This window comes from Schistocerca gregaria, chromosome 5, assembly GCF_023897955.1.
Source record: "Schistocerca gregaria isolate iqSchGreg1 chromosome 5, iqSchGreg1.2, whole genome shotgun sequence".
NCBI classification, from domain to species: domain Eukaryota; kingdom Metazoa; phylum Arthropoda; class Insecta; order Orthoptera; family Acrididae; genus Schistocerca; species Schistocerca gregaria.
The window spans coordinates 575,160,800-575,176,275 of NC_064924.1; the positions used below are offsets into that span (position 1 = coordinate 575,160,800).

Consider the following 15,476-nt stretch of genomic DNA (forward strand, 5'->3'; position numbering starts at 1 on the left):
CTTTAAGCCAGTTTACTGAATTTCGTTTGGTCTGCGGGTAAGGCACTACCTCCGGAGTGAGGAAGTCGGCTGGCGTTATGGTAACAGGGCTTGTTCTAGTGATGCTTTCCCACAACTGTCGTATGACCGCCCAAACATCTCGCACTGTTTCGCAGACAAATCTGTGTTCCTCGCTATCTTGTACCTGGCATATGTTGCATAAGGGTGAATCGGCCAGATGAATGGAATGGAGTCTGGCATTGGTTGCTATTTTACGGTTCACCGTTAGATACCAAGACGCTCGCACGTGAGACGGTAAATGGCGTGAATGAAGATTATCCCAAATGACCCGCCAATTGTGAGCTGGATATTTCTCTTCGATGTTATTCCGGGATGTGGACTCGATCAAAGTCTTATACAATTGCTTCACCACCGTTATTTCCTTCTCCGGAATTCTTTGTCGAGCATAACTATATTCCAAAAGGAAGTATTTTAAATGGTAAAGGTCGTGTGGAATATGATGTACATCAATCGGGGGGTTGACGTCCGCCGGTGATATTTCGTTGAGCAGGTGAGCAGTGAGACAATGTGGAGATTTTGTCCACACCTTATACATACTGCTTAGATAGAGCGCCTGTGTCTTCTTATAAACGTCAGTGAGGTTTAATCCGCCCTTCCGAGTAGGGAGCGTCAACGTAACAAATTTAACTTTGAAGATATTGCCTCTGGTCACGAAATGGCCAAGAGCGGACAGCATTCTATGCGCAATGCCACTGGGAAGAGGCAACGCTTTGGCTACATAGTTGATCTTCGAGACGATATAGGTGTTGACCAGTTCAACTTTTTGGAGACCATTCAGTTGCCTCATATTATGCTGTTGTACACATGCCCTAACCTTGTGAAGTAAATCTCTATAATTTACAGCAATGGTATTCTGTATCTTCCGGCGAAACTCAAGTCCTAAGCACTTTATGCTGGTAAGTTCCCGTAATCGGGCATGGTTGGGGAAATGTATTCCCCGTCCGACATTCATGATTCCAGATTTTTGCCAGTTCACCTTCGCCCCTGATGCCGCCGCATATCGTTGAAGTATTTCAAGTGAGGACCTCACTTCTTGCGCGTTCACGACAAGAAAGCCGACATCATCTGCGTACGCACGGCACACAATCTTCTGTCTATTGATTTCCAATCCCTGCAAACGTTCAGTTAGCGTAGCAAGCAGAGGTTCTATGGCGATGGCAAAGAGAGCCATCGACATCGGACAGCCTTGCCTCACCGAACACGCGATATCAATCGCACCACTGAGGCGACCATTAATTTGGATTCGCGAAGTACTATTACGGATCATATTGTCGATTACTTGCGTGAACTGGTGCGGAAATCCCAGTTCTCGCATGACGTGGAGAAGGAATCGGTGGCTCACTCTGTCGAATGCTTTTTCAAAGCCTATCATTAAGAGGGCGCATTTTAATTTGCAGGCCTCCGCTACGGCTATCACGTCTCTGTAATCCGTGAGCGTGTGGTAAATAGATCTATTTCTACACACACTCGTGTGATACTGTCCTGTGATTGTGGACTTGACATTTTTGAGCCGTTGGCTGAGGACACGGGCGAATAGTTTATAATCACTTTTTAACAACGTGAGAGGTCTCAAGTTTGTTGGGTTGTCACTGCACGGGGTCTTGGGCAGTAAAACCACAATTCCCTGTCGAAATTCCTGCGGAATAACGTTACATGGGTTCATGAGTTCGTTACATATTGCAAGTAGTTTCGATTTCATCTGCGGCCAGAAGGTTTGATATACTTCTGCAGGTAAGCCGTCCGAACCTGGAGATTTATTTTTCGGACTCCGTAGGATAATGTCTGTTAATTCATCTTCTGCCACCTCTGTAATAAGCTGATTTGCCTCTGTGGGGCCGAGTCTCCGTGATAAATTTGTCGTAAAATCCGCAAACACGGTATCATCTGTTATTTTATTGGACATCAGGTCTCGATAGTACTCTTCAATCGCACTCAAGATTGCACTTTGTTTAGTAACTATGGCACCGGTGCTGGTTCGGATCTGTGTAAGGATTTTCCGACGGCCTCGTCGACTTTCACGTAACATGTGATACATGGCAGCCTCTTCTTCTTGCACCGTCGTAGTAACTCGCGCCCGAACTTGGAAACCTTCCAACTGTTTCCGTTGCAGCGTTAAAATTTTTGCCTGAATTCTTTTGATCTGTGCAAAATTGCCGATATCGGTCGTGTCAAATTTATATAACACCCGAAGACACTGTAAGTAAAATTCCATCGTCCGTTTGTGCCACTGATTTTTCTGACGGGAGTAAAACATTAAAGTTTTCCTAATTTGAGGTTTGGCGCATTGGAGCCACCACTCGATCGCGGAGTTGTAGGAATTGAATTTACGTTCACAGACCGTCCAAGTGGACAGGAAGGCTTCTCGACATGCAGTATCTTGCAAATGTGCAATGTTGAACTTCCATAACCCTCGACTCAGGTAGGTTTCCTGTTGTTTCATGTTGACGGTACAGATATAGGCAGCATGGTCGGAAAATACAGTAGGCCATACTTCGGTGTGTAGCAGGTGTTGCTTTAAATTACACGATATGTAAATTCTATCTAACCTACTTGCCGAATGACTGGTAAAATGTGTAAAACCCACTGCCATTCCGTGCGTGGACGTCCAGGTGTCAGTTAAGCGGAGTTCTTGACTGATCTGTTCTAATTCAACACACCGATTGAAGTGCGGAGTTTGATCTATTTGACTAAGCACACAATTGAAATCTCCGCCAAAAATGACATCAGTGTGGTTGGTCCCGAAGAGGGGAAGGATCTCGTGAAGGAAAAATTCTGCACGGCGTTGCCTATTACTGGACCCAGAAGGTGCGTAAATATTAATCAGTCTGATGTTATTGAAAGTTACTGCTATCCCTCTGCCGGTCACAAGTTTTGCCTCACAATTGGCAATGATCCCTTCTTTTAAGAGTAATGCTGTTCCAAGATCGAAACCGTTGCCAGGGTTTATGAACGCGTTATACCCGGCTATGTGGTCTAACTCGATATCACTCACTTCCTGAAGCATTGCTATATCTATGTCAGCTGCGTATAACAAGTCTTGTAAGTTTTTCAGATTCAAATCGCTACGTATCTTATTGATATTGAGAGTCAGGATCTCGTAGGGCTGCAAGGTGGCCATTGATGTTCCGTACGAAAGGAGTAGACGTTAGGATACGTCAGCTAGCTGTGAATTGGAGGCGCTGACAGTTTCGGTCGTTTGAGTAGCCATGGCCACGTGGACTTTGCTTCCATCAAGTGCTGAGAGAGGGGGCAAGGAGCCAGTCGAGGGTGTTGGATCTTCCTGCATCTCTACATCATCTTCATTCGTTTCACACTCGTCTGCCCAATCAGGAGAGGAAAGGGTGCCTACTGGTTCAGTATCTGGTGGATTCGTATCCGGTGGCTCAGTGTGCTGAATCGGCATCTCATCTTGTCTGCTGTCGGACGTCGCGGGCGGTCCGACACGGTGTTGTCAGATCGTGGTGTGTTACGTGAACGCGAAGTCGAGGCGACAGCGTCAGCTGGTCCTTCTTTTAAATTCTGGCCGATTAATTTTGCCTTTCCCCGCAAGCTCGGTGCTGTATCTTCCGCACCTTGATGAGCCATCCTCCGTTTTTTATTTTTCTTCGGAGATCTATTACCGCGTATTACTGCGTCAGAGTTCGGCATCGTTTCAGTCACTTGTTCGGACATGGTAGCAGGAGCCAGGGACACCTCCGTTAACTCACCACCCTGTATGGGTTGTTCTACCACCATATCACTGGTCCTGTTAGTGTCATGGGTTTCAGCAACAACCATCCCGGCCGTGACTGGAGTGTCCGGTGATGCTACATTAACTGCGAGACTGGGGGTCCGGCAGGTGGATCACGAATCGGTTGTATTGCCGGCTCACCGCGAGCAACCGACACGTACGATGCCGGTAATGTTGACATTGCGGGAGGGCGAACACTCTCTCCGGTTTGAAGTTGAACTACACGACGTTGTAAACATTCCGCACGCACATGTCCCGTCGAGTTACATCTAGCACATGTCCTAGGTTGGCCATCATACATTTCGACTGCACGGTACCCACAAACCGTGACGTACGATGGAATATGTCGTTGCAAGTCTACTTTAAGCTGCCTGACGCCATTCAACACCGGATATTTATAAGCCGGAGACCAACGTTCAGCAAAGTTACTCAAAACTTTGCCATATGGCGATATCGCAACATTTATCTGATCGGCTGGTACCTCAAAGGGTAGTTCAAAAATGCGAATTGTTCGAAGTCCAAGCCCTGCGTGGGAAACAGTAACTACACCCACATTGCCATCACTATGCTTAAACTTCAAACCGGAACTGAAGGAGTCAACTATTTTGTCACAAAAATCGGCATCTCTCATCTTGATATAAACTATGCTAGACAAAATCGACAAATGTATACCAATAATCTGATCGATTCCAATTTTCATCACGTCTTCGAGGAAATCCTCGGTTTCGAAAGAGGTTGGTCGAGCAAATGAATTATCGAAAGTTAACTTCAAAGTATCTATCCTCATAGCTTGTGTCATCACTGATTCATCAACATCATTCCTCACACGCAAGAATACCCGCTGCTAGCGAGCGACTTACGCCGCAGAAGTAAACAAGCCAGCCACAGCGCTGAGCACAGACAACCGCACGCCACGGCCGCTGCAGGCAGACTGTCCATTAGGCCACACGGTCTCTGACGACGAAGTATAACTTGTATACGACTCATCTCGAAACGCTCACACCCCTGAGGATTTGTGTTTTCGTTCTACACAGCCGCTGTCCCTTGCTCTTTCCCACCCATTCGTTACATTCAACCTCTTACGAGACCGACCAAATATTGACTGGGAAACAAGACCACACACTTTGTGCATTCGGAATCGAAGGCAGGGCGTCCCTCACCGCATTTCCTACGATGGCCATTTGCTACTTCTGCAGAAGCTGCGGCGGCGGCGACGACGACGACAGCGACGACGACGACGACCGCGAGAGGCTCTGACATATTTGAGAAATACATTTATAAAATGTAATTCGGACTGCCTCGTCCCACCTTATGCTGTACTGCTTTGGCAAATGCTTTATCTGCGCCATTCACCTTAATAACATCTGAGAGAAATTCTAAATAAAACGCCTGTCGCTAATTGTACGTCATCACAGATACTGTTTGCTATACGGCCACGACGCGCAACTGATTTCCAAAATTCGTCTTCCTCCTGTGAGGATGGAACTCACGACCACTGGAATACTGAACAAGTGCTCTACCACTTTTTTTTTTCAAATCTAGCGTCCCGATGCGTCCAGAGTCAGCTGCTATGAAATAAAAGTATGCCCCAGGTGAGGCTCGAACTCACAACCCCGGCATTGCTCACGGCTATTGCCTTATAAGTACCGTGCGCTAACCAATTGCGCCACTTTTTTTTTTGTGAGAGCCAGGTATCCTAGCCACTTTTTTTTTTTCTTCATGCTCTACCTACTTTTTTTTTTGCCTTAACCACTAGGCCTCCTTTTTTTTACGCCTTAACCACTTTTTTCACATTTCTTTTTTTGGGCGCCTTAGACCGCTGTTTTTTCGTTTATGTTTATTATGTCCTTTTTAGGTTTTTCTTTATTCATATTTTTTTAACACTTTTTTTCGTTTTTCCTTTGTAATGACCCAGGGCAGGTAGGTGGAGGCGCGTTGGGCAGGGGTCGTATCCCGAGGCCTGGCCATGACGTCTCCTCCTCCCTGTACCGAAGCACAGTGTCACCAATACGTTGTAATTGTCTTTGGTTCGGAGTCTTATGATACTTATATGTGAACACGGGACTTATGAAGCGTTGTCTATCCAAACAGTTATTTTGCCTTCCTGCCAAGATTGTACCTAAGAACTAGCGAGAATGTCTTCCCTGTCATGAAGTTAGCTCAGTATGCCCCTATACCGGTTCCATTAATGATTCAGGCGCAGGAGCGATCAATAGAAATTGAAACTTAACCAACTCCCTGCTTTTCGAAAACAATAGTAAGCATATTCGCAAAGTCCAACTTAAGGTGTGGGAAATACTTTTGCGTCCAGTACTCATGAAGCATGTAACCAGTAAACGAAATAAAATCGGTAATACCATGATCATCAACCACTGCAAAAATGTAACGGCCAAGAAGCCACATAACGGTGTTGTTCTTGGACCGGGGATAAAAAACCGTGTCCGGCCAGCAGAGAATATCAGTCTTAAATGCCGATTCGGAGCTCCTGGTGAGTAAAGCCAACTGTCGGCGCAGCCAGTGCCACATGCGATGACGGTCAGCGCAGGTAAATCGGTGTTGGAGTGTATCAACACAACCACACGTTTGACAAAGCGGAGAGACACATAAACCTATACGATGAAGGCGTTCGTTCGTAGGAATCAGCTGATTAACTACCTTATACCATAGGGAGGCAACAGTTGCTGAATGAACGGGTAAGCTAATATTCGTCCATATGTTACGCCAATTAAAACTGGGATAATGCAAAACAATCGGGTTGGAAGAAGAAGACCGATGCCATTTGTCAAGCAGGGTTAGTGTAGTAATAACAGGACGACGTTGTAAGTGGAGATCTAGGTAACTAATCTCAATGTAGAAGTCCCGAACATGCCGTAGCTTCGCATTTAGAGGCCCAACGTTAATGGGCGGTGACAAGCTCGCAGGACGAACGCCATGGAATAATCGCGAAGTAACAGTCGGGGACTCAGAAAATAAAAGATGGAGGTTTCGCTTAACATAAAGGGCAGCAGCCTTGACACGGACATCGGTGAACGACAAGCCGACCTCAAGACGCGGCTTCGTAAGAACATCACAACGTAATTTAAAAATATGCCCCCGCCAAATATATCTGTTAATAAGCTGGACCATTTTTGCACCCTGCATTCGGGGAAGCGGAAACAGCTGAGCAACGTAATATACTTTACATAAAACATAAGTGTCTAATACACGCTTTTTTTGCAGTAGCGGTATCGAACGCCATGAGTGTTCTAATAAAACACCTTGCAGCTTGGAAATGGCCACTTGCCAATTTTTTGCAGCCATCCGAAGAGGACAACGTTCAAGATAGATACCTAAATGTGTATGGTGTTCAACAGCTGTAACCCACGGAACAACCACACGTTCAAAGCCCCGCAAATTCAGGAGCTTGCTTTTACGGGGATTGATACGAGAACCTGAGGCCGCAGAAAATTTATCGAGTTCATTTTCAACTGCGGCGCTTCTGTGGTGGAACGAAGCAAAACAACCAAATCATCAGCATAAGCTTTTGCCGTCTGGGTAACCCCAGAGATCGTAAGACCACGAAGTGTCGAGTTGAGACGTGTGAGGAGTGGTTGAAGGGAGAGAGCATAAAGGGTCATGGATAAAGGACTACCTTGCGGGAAGCCACGTTGAATATCAATGACCTTTGTTAGCTGACCATTAATGTCAATCTTAGCAGAAATGCCAGTCGTCATATTCTTAAGTACCAGCAGCGCCTGTTCATTAAAACCGAGCCGGCGCAGCAGAAGCTCTAAAAACGAATGGGACACACGATCAAAGGCCTTACTAAAATCAACAAATAAAAGCGCACAGGAAATATTGGTGACAGCGACAATCGACACGACATCACGATACCCCGCCAGAGACGTCAATATGGAGCGCCCTGGAAAGCAGCTTTGACAAGGAGGTATCACAGGTGTAAGCAAGAGGGATAGACGTGCATTAACAGCCCTAGCGGCCGCCTTATAGTCAAAATTTAAAAGGGTTAAAGGACGAAAGTCACTAGCTGTCTTCAAACCAGCAGATTTTGGTTTCAGGACAACCGTACGTCTCTTGAAATCGGCTGGAATTGTGCCACCATTCAAGATTTCATTCACAATATCCGTAAAAACAGGCCCTATAATAGGCCAAAAGCGAACAAAAAACTCCTTAGGTAGGCCATCAGGACCAGGAGATTTGTGAGATGCTGAACAAGCAATGAAAGCTGAAATTTCGTCTGCAGTAAAAGGAGCTAAAAATTTCGCATTATGGTCCTCTGTTAAAACTGATGGGATAGCAGTTAAAATCTCGTCAACATCAATCGGATCAGAATCAGCCGCAGTATATAACGTCTCATAGTAGCAGGTAAGTTCATGGGTTATTTGATTCTGTAAGGTAAGCCGGCGACCATCAGCTGCCATAAGGCCGTCAATCAATACACGTCGACGGTTCTTGTGGTGACGAAACAGATGGTACATAGAAGTCATTTCATGTGCTAACGTGGGCGGTGGTTTAGATTTAATCTTCAATCCTTCCATCTGAAGCCGCTTAATACTAAGAAGCTTGGCCTTAATTTTCCGAATCTCAGAAAGGTGGGCACATGTCATTGTAGAATTATCATAAAGTTCGCGAAGCACCGAATAGTAATACTCAAAAGTCAGTTTCAGATCTCGCGCTCTATTATAACTGTAGGACATTAAAGTGCGACGTAGTTTTGGCTTCACACAGTAGATCCACCAGTGAAGCTTAGACGTATAGTATCGCAGAGAACGTAAACAAATGTCCCACGCCGTCTGTATTAGAGGTTTAATGTCAGGGTCATCGAGCAAGGAGACATTTAATTTCCACAGCGGCCTATAAAGTTTAAGAGGTTGACGCTCCAAATTAATTATAACAGCAAGGGCACAATGATCCGTAAAACTGGCTGGAATAACATCTACATCTAAAACAGAATAAGGGGATCAGAAATATACAATCGGTCAAGTCGACTACTTGAGGTGGCAGTAAAAAATGTAAATTTTACTAAAGTGGGGTGTTTAACCTCCCACGCATCGCGTAGTCGTAATTGACGTACAAGAGAATGTAGCTCGAAACAATAATTAAAATGAGGGGATTGGTCTTTAGCTTGTAACACACTATTAAAATCGCCCCCCAATATCAAGGTCGCAGGATTTTTTCGTAAAAGGTAAATCAGATCCTCTTTATAAAAACGAGACCTTTCCTGCCGCTTGGTAGAACCAGAGCGGGCGTAAATGTTAACCAAGGACGTGTCAAATAACCGACAACCAATGCCTCGTCCCGAGTCTAAAAGCTCAATTTCGGTAACGGGGATACCGTCACGAATTAGGAAAGCGTACCTGCAGAAAACTCGGGTGCAAAATTTATAATAGTGCGAAAACCAGGAACAAACAGGTGTGCAACGGAGACTTCCTGCAGGAAAACAATATCAGCTGCAGAGTCATAAATAAACTGCTGCAGAGACGCTAACTTCAGAGCAGATTGAATGCCATTTATATTTAAGGTAATAAACGTGTACGCCTGCAACATCAACCAAAAAATGGGAAATGAACCCAAATTACACCACACTAGAAGCAACTACATCCATATCATCAACATCAGACATGGCAGAGGGTGATTGTCCAGAATCAACGGAATCAGAGTCGTCCTTCGCATGCTTATGTTTCTTCCGCACCGCGTGGAGATTGGGGGGCACTTTCACCCGACGACGTATCTGATGCACACCAGATTCAAGAGCAGGCGGAGTGGGGGGTTCGAGATCAGGCACGTCAACCAAAGCGTCCGAAGGATTAGCAGGGCGAGAGGAGTCAGAAGGAGGAGCCATCAAGGGGAAAACTGCATCAGGAACATCGGCACCGGTTTCAGAATGTGTAGGTATTGGAAGTGTAGGAGGTGGTAAGATAGGTTTGGAGTCTGCTGATGCGGAGCGCGCAGTTCTAGGAGCGGTTTTCCGACAAACAGCCGTCTCCACCGAAGTGTCGTCAACATGCTGTGATGCCTGTGGCGGGGGGGATGTCAACAACACCTCGACCGAATGTTGTGGCTCTTGCGCAGACGGCATGGCAGCAAGTTTGACGTCATCAGGCAAAGCAGGAGACACAGCGGGAACAGAATCCGAAACAGGCATGGGAGATTCTGGAATTCTCTCATCAGATTCGCAAACCGGCTGCGAAACAGCAGCTTCGTCATCAGTGCTACCGGTATCACTAGCACGACGGCGTTTGCTGTTGTAAACAGACGGAATCGGTATAGGAGCAGCCGATACGTCTGGGCGAGTGCGTAGCGGAGGAAAACCTGCATCAGGGGAGGGTGACACCTGTTGTGAAGAAGCTACTGCAGGAGGCAGATAGGAAACAGTGTAGGAAGCTGCTGGCACAAGATCGGCAACCATTAATTTGCGGCGCTGTGCTAGGCCATTTTTAAGCACAAATACCCGCTTAGGGCAATTAGCTCGAACATGACCATGTTCATTACATAGGAAACATGTACCAAGCTGCCCCAAATAAGTAAGATGTTCACGATAACCACATACAACCAGATGGGACGGTATATTAGACTTAATATGCATTTCAACTGATCTAACACCATTATAACATTGTAGCTTATGTTGTGCAGACCAACGTTCATTTCGAATTGACCGAACAGTACCATAAACAAGCAAAGATTCCTTAAGATAGCTGTTGTCAACATCAGGGGGTAAATTATAAACCCGAACTGTGGTATACGTAATTTCAGCATTTGAGACAGTAACACTGCTAACAGAACCATCCCTATGACGGAACGACACTTGCTCACCATGTTTAAGTAATATCTTATACAGCAAAACCGGGTTCAACAATTTCACAAAAAAGCAGTATAATTCTGTATCAAAATACGCCGTATGTACCTGGTCCGATGTAATGCCAATCGTGTCCACAATCCATTCGTGAATTTCCAACGATGTCGGTTGGACATTCCTGGTAGCCTTGTTAAACTGAAAACTGAGAGTACACTTCTGCGGAAACAACCGGGAAGCCATAACACTTAATTAATGCGGCAAAAGCCGCAATACAACGCAAGACACAAAACAAACACTAAGGCAAAGAAACAACGAAAAACAGAAGACAAAGAAACGTCACACACAGAAGGTAAATATTCACAACCCGAGGGTAGCGGCGGATCGAATACACAGCACGTCCGATCGCTGTCGCGTCTCAAGCGGAACTACCGACTGAGCTAGAAGGCTACTTCGGTGAATACCTGAGTGTAGCACGTCACACAGTACCACTGAGCTAAGAAGGCGGCAGCTTTGCATTTGCGAGATATCCCCGAATTCTCACTTCATCATACTGAATCTTGCAGCCCTCGACCAGATAATTGATTTGGCGCACTGCTGCTGCTGGGAGTTGATGTATGTCCTCACCTCGGTGACGGTTGAAACGATTTCGCCCCCGGGTGGGCTCGAACCACCAACCTCTCGGTTAACAGCCGAACGCGCTAGCCGGTTGCGCCACGGAGGCGTCGACTTTGGCTCACTTGTGCTCTCTATATCAACGCAATTCGTACACATTCTGCAGGAATCTCGCAGAATGGTAGCATCTGCTTATGCCTCTTCACATGGATAACGTGCATGCACACTGTAGCGACGCTCATAAACGAATGACATTATACTACAAAATGCATACAAACCACTGTTCTGCCTATGCATTCAGAAAACCTCCTAGGCCAGTAGAATACTTGTCATAGGTTGTAGAACATCCCTTTCATTCAGTGTACTGCCATGTGATAGATATTGCTCGAGGTAGCTCCGCACGTTGCAGGAAAGTTAAAAAAATGGATGCCTTCTGTGAGGTTCGAACTCACGACTCCTGGTTTACGAGACCAGTGCTCTACCACTGAGCTAAAAATGCGGCAGCTTTGAATTTGCGAGCCTTCCCCGAATTCTCGCTTCATCACACTGAATCTTGCAGCCCTCGACCAGATAATTGATTTGGCGCACTGCTGCTGCTGGGAGTGTCCACATTGGCGTTCTCCAAATCTCTCGACTGTTTCGCCCTTACGATCGGCGACAACCGTCAGGCCACCAAAAGTTTGCGGTCTGCAATTTCTTGTCCTAGTGCACAGCTTGTGGGATAACGTGGCTCGACTGCGAAATGCGCCTTTCGGCTCCTCTCTCTGGCTACAGTTTGCTGTTGTTCACAGTGGCACTGGCGTTGCCCATGGGGCTTCATGTAAGGCGACTGCACGTCGCTCGGCCAACAGCGGCCTACTGCAGACCGACACTTAAGAGACACAAAATACAAATCGACATCGAGAGACAGGCCCTGTCATATGGCACTCGCGACGTATACGCTGAAATTGAATGTAAATAAAACGTCTTTTGTAGTGGGCGTCGCTCCACTGCAGTGTCACACATGGCGAATAAATAGGAAAACAGTAGAACGTCTGTGTAGAGCCATGTTTTTACCTACAGTGCCACCTGCCTGAATGTGTATAAGCATCTGTGGCATCACTCCTTCGCAGCCAAATTGCCACACTAGCTGTGTATCTCTAACAAAGTTGATGTATGTCCTCACCTCGGTGACCGTTAAAACGATTTCGCCCCCGGGTGGGCTCGAACCACCAACCTTTCGTTTAAGAGCCGAACGCGCTAGCTGATTGCGCCACGGAGGCGTCGACTTTGCCTCACTTGTGCTTTCTATATCAACGCAATTCGTACACATTCTGCAGGAATCTTGCAGAATGGTAGCATCTGCTTATGCCTCTCCACATGGATAACGTGCATGCACACTGTAGCGACGCTCATAAACGAATGACATTATACTACAAAATGCATACAAACCACTGTTCTGCCTATGCATTCAGAAAACCTCCTAGGCCAGTAGAATACTTGTCATAGGTTGCAGAACATCCCTTTCATTCAGTGTACTGCCATGTGATAGATATTGCTCGAGGTAGCTCCGCACGTTGCAGGAAAGTTAAAAAAATGGATGCTTTCTGTGAGGTTCGAACTAACGACTCCTGGTTAACGAGACCAGTGCTCTGCCACTGAGCTAAAGAAGCGCGACCTACCGATGCGCTTGCGTACTTCGGCCTTAAGGTCGTCTGCATCATCAGACTTCAGCTGACAACACTTCATATTACCGGCTAATATTTGCAGCTATGGCGTCCCATTACTGCTTGGCTACACATCTGACACGTAATCGATGTGCTCTCCAAACAACAACACTTGCATTTCAGAACATGTCTTTCATACATGTCTACAAAATAACGTTTGTCCTTCAAATACAGTTTCCTTGCGACTGACAGAGACGTAGGCAAAGTTTACAGTTGCTATTTCCACTACATCACGTTAATCAGAAATACGGTAATTTACATCTGCAGCGGAACAAAATTCTGTTCCGCCCAGCGTGGGACTCGAACCCACGAACCTGGGATTAAGGGTCTCACGCTCTACCGACTTTTTTTTTTTTTATTCCTAAAGGTCCACGTAAACTTCAGTCCAGGTGTAGAGATAATTTTACATAAAGGCGGCAAAACCAGCTACAGTATAAAAGAAATCGGCTCACACAGGCGACCTTAGCCAACACCCTCCCTTTCAAATGTCAGGCTAAGCATATTTGCAAAATCTTTACGGAGTCCTGGCAAGCGCAATCGGTTCCAGTAAGCAGTAAGGATGTACTGCCGAAACGTTAGGTGTTCATCCTCTTCATGACAACTATTGACAAAATGTACGAAGTGTCCAAGCAACCACATAACGGTATTGAGCTTCGTTTGCGGATAAAAGGAAGAATCGGGCCGTACGATGATGTCAATGGTACAAGCGGTTTCGGCAGTCCTAGTGACAAAAGCCAGTTGTTTCCTGAGCCAAAGCCAATTAGCAGGGTGCCCACTGCAGGTGAATCGATGCTCAAGTGTGTCCAGGAGACCACACCGAGTGCAGTTGTCCGTGTCAGAAAGACCAATACGGTGCAGTCGTACGTTGGTGGGGACCAAACCATTAACTACACTACACCACGTGGACGCCACAGCCATTGAGTGGATCGGCAGACTAATATTCTTCCAGATGTTCCTCCAGGACACTGATGGAGACGCCAGTTCGATTGGATTGGGACCAGCCAGCCCCTCACAACGGGCAATCAAGCTCTTGGTCGTTGGCACCGGTCGTCGCAAGAAGACGTCACCGAGGTAACTAACCGCAATATAAAATTCCCGGACGTGTTTCAACTTAAAATTGAGGCGACCGACGTCGACAGGTGGAGCAGGGCTCTTCGGACGCAGAACAGTAAAAAGTCTGGATGTAATTGAAGTCACTTCTTGAGTATGAATTAGAGTCGTACGGCGGACGTACAAGGCAGATGCCTTGCGAGTAATGTCAGTGAGGCCCAAGCCTCCGGAGATACGCGGTTTCGTCATAACCACGTAACGCAACTTGAATAGATGACCCTTCCATATAAACCTGCTAGACAATTGGCGCAACCTTTTCGCCACCATAATGGGGAGTGGGAACAACTGAGCAACATAATAGGCTTTACATAACACGTACGTGTCTAAAATTCTGACTTTTTGCAAAATGGTAGCAGAGCGCTGCTCATGGACCATCAGAGCCCCCTGTATCTTCTCGGTGACAGATTTCCAATTAAGAGCCGCCATTTTTATGGGACACCGATCAATGCTAATCCCCAATGACGTATGGCGATCGACAAAAGTGGCCCAAGGGACATCAGCATCGCGAAACCCTCGAATATCAAGGAACTTACATTTACCCTGATTGAGACGCGCTCCAGAGACACAACAGTATGCATCAACTACCCCTTTCAACAATGTGATATCATCACGTTGACGGAGGAGAACAACGACATCGTCCGCGTACGCCTTAACAGTGAGCTTCCCACCAGAGAGGGTCATACCCTGAAGCTTGAAAGCAAGAGTCCGAAGCAGCGGTTCCAGGGACAATATGAATAGAGACATAGAGAGCGGACTACCCTGAGGTACCCCTCGGCGGATAGCAATGGGCGGCGTCAGCTGCCCATTGACTGACACTCGAGCAGTTATTCCCCTATACAAATTACCAAGACACCACGTGATGAAGCGTTAAAACCTATTGTATCTAAAACACGATTTAAAAACACATGACTGACGTGATCAAAAGCCTTGTAAAAATCGAGGAAAGCAAAGGCACAATGAACGTTTGTAACCGCCGCAACCGAGACAACATCCCGATATTCGGCTACTGGGGTCAGAATAGATCTACCAGGAAAACAACATTGATGTGCACCAATCACACCCCGAAGCAGTGAAGACAATCGACTATTGAGTGCTCTAGCAGCTGTCTTGTAATCAAAGTTCAGCAATGTGAGCGGACGAAGATTGGCAGTAGATAAACGACCAGTGGACTTCGGAATTAAAAGAATTTTCCCTACTTTAAAATCGGCTGGCACATCCATCCCCCTGACAATCTCATTTAAAATCTGCGTAAAAGTGCCACCCAAAAGAGGCCAAAAACGGAGATAAAATTCTTTAGGCAGGCCGTCTGGACCCGGCGATTTACCGGACGGAGAGCGAGCAATAAAATCGAAAACATCATCTACCTGGAACTCCCGGAGAAAGTCGCCGTTCGCGTCAGGCGTGATCGTCGCAGGAAGATCCTCAAGGACATCATCAGAAAGTGACGCACCAGAATCATCGGCAG

General features: G+C 46.4%; 3 non-coding genes across 3 annotated transcripts; all 3 read right to left on the reverse strand.

Annotated features, from left to right (window-relative positions):
- Positions 1-11,230: 11,230 nt before the first annotated feature.
- Positions 11,231-11,304, reverse strand: Trnan-guu (transfer RNA asparagine (anticodon GUU)). Its single transcript has one exon. It is a non-coding gene; the product is annotated as a tRNA-Asn (tRNA).
- A 318-nt stretch (positions 11,305-11,622) lies between these two features.
- Positions 11,623-11,694, reverse strand: Trnat-cgu (transfer RNA threonine (anticodon CGU)). The gene has a single exon. It is a non-coding gene; the product is annotated as a tRNA-Thr (tRNA).
- Positions 11,695-12,383: 689 nt separating this feature from the next.
- Trnak-cuu (transfer RNA lysine (anticodon CUU)) lies at positions 12,384-12,457 on the reverse strand. Its single transcript has one exon. It is a non-coding gene; the product is annotated as a tRNA-Lys (tRNA).
- Positions 12,458-15,476: the final 3,019 nt, after the last annotated feature.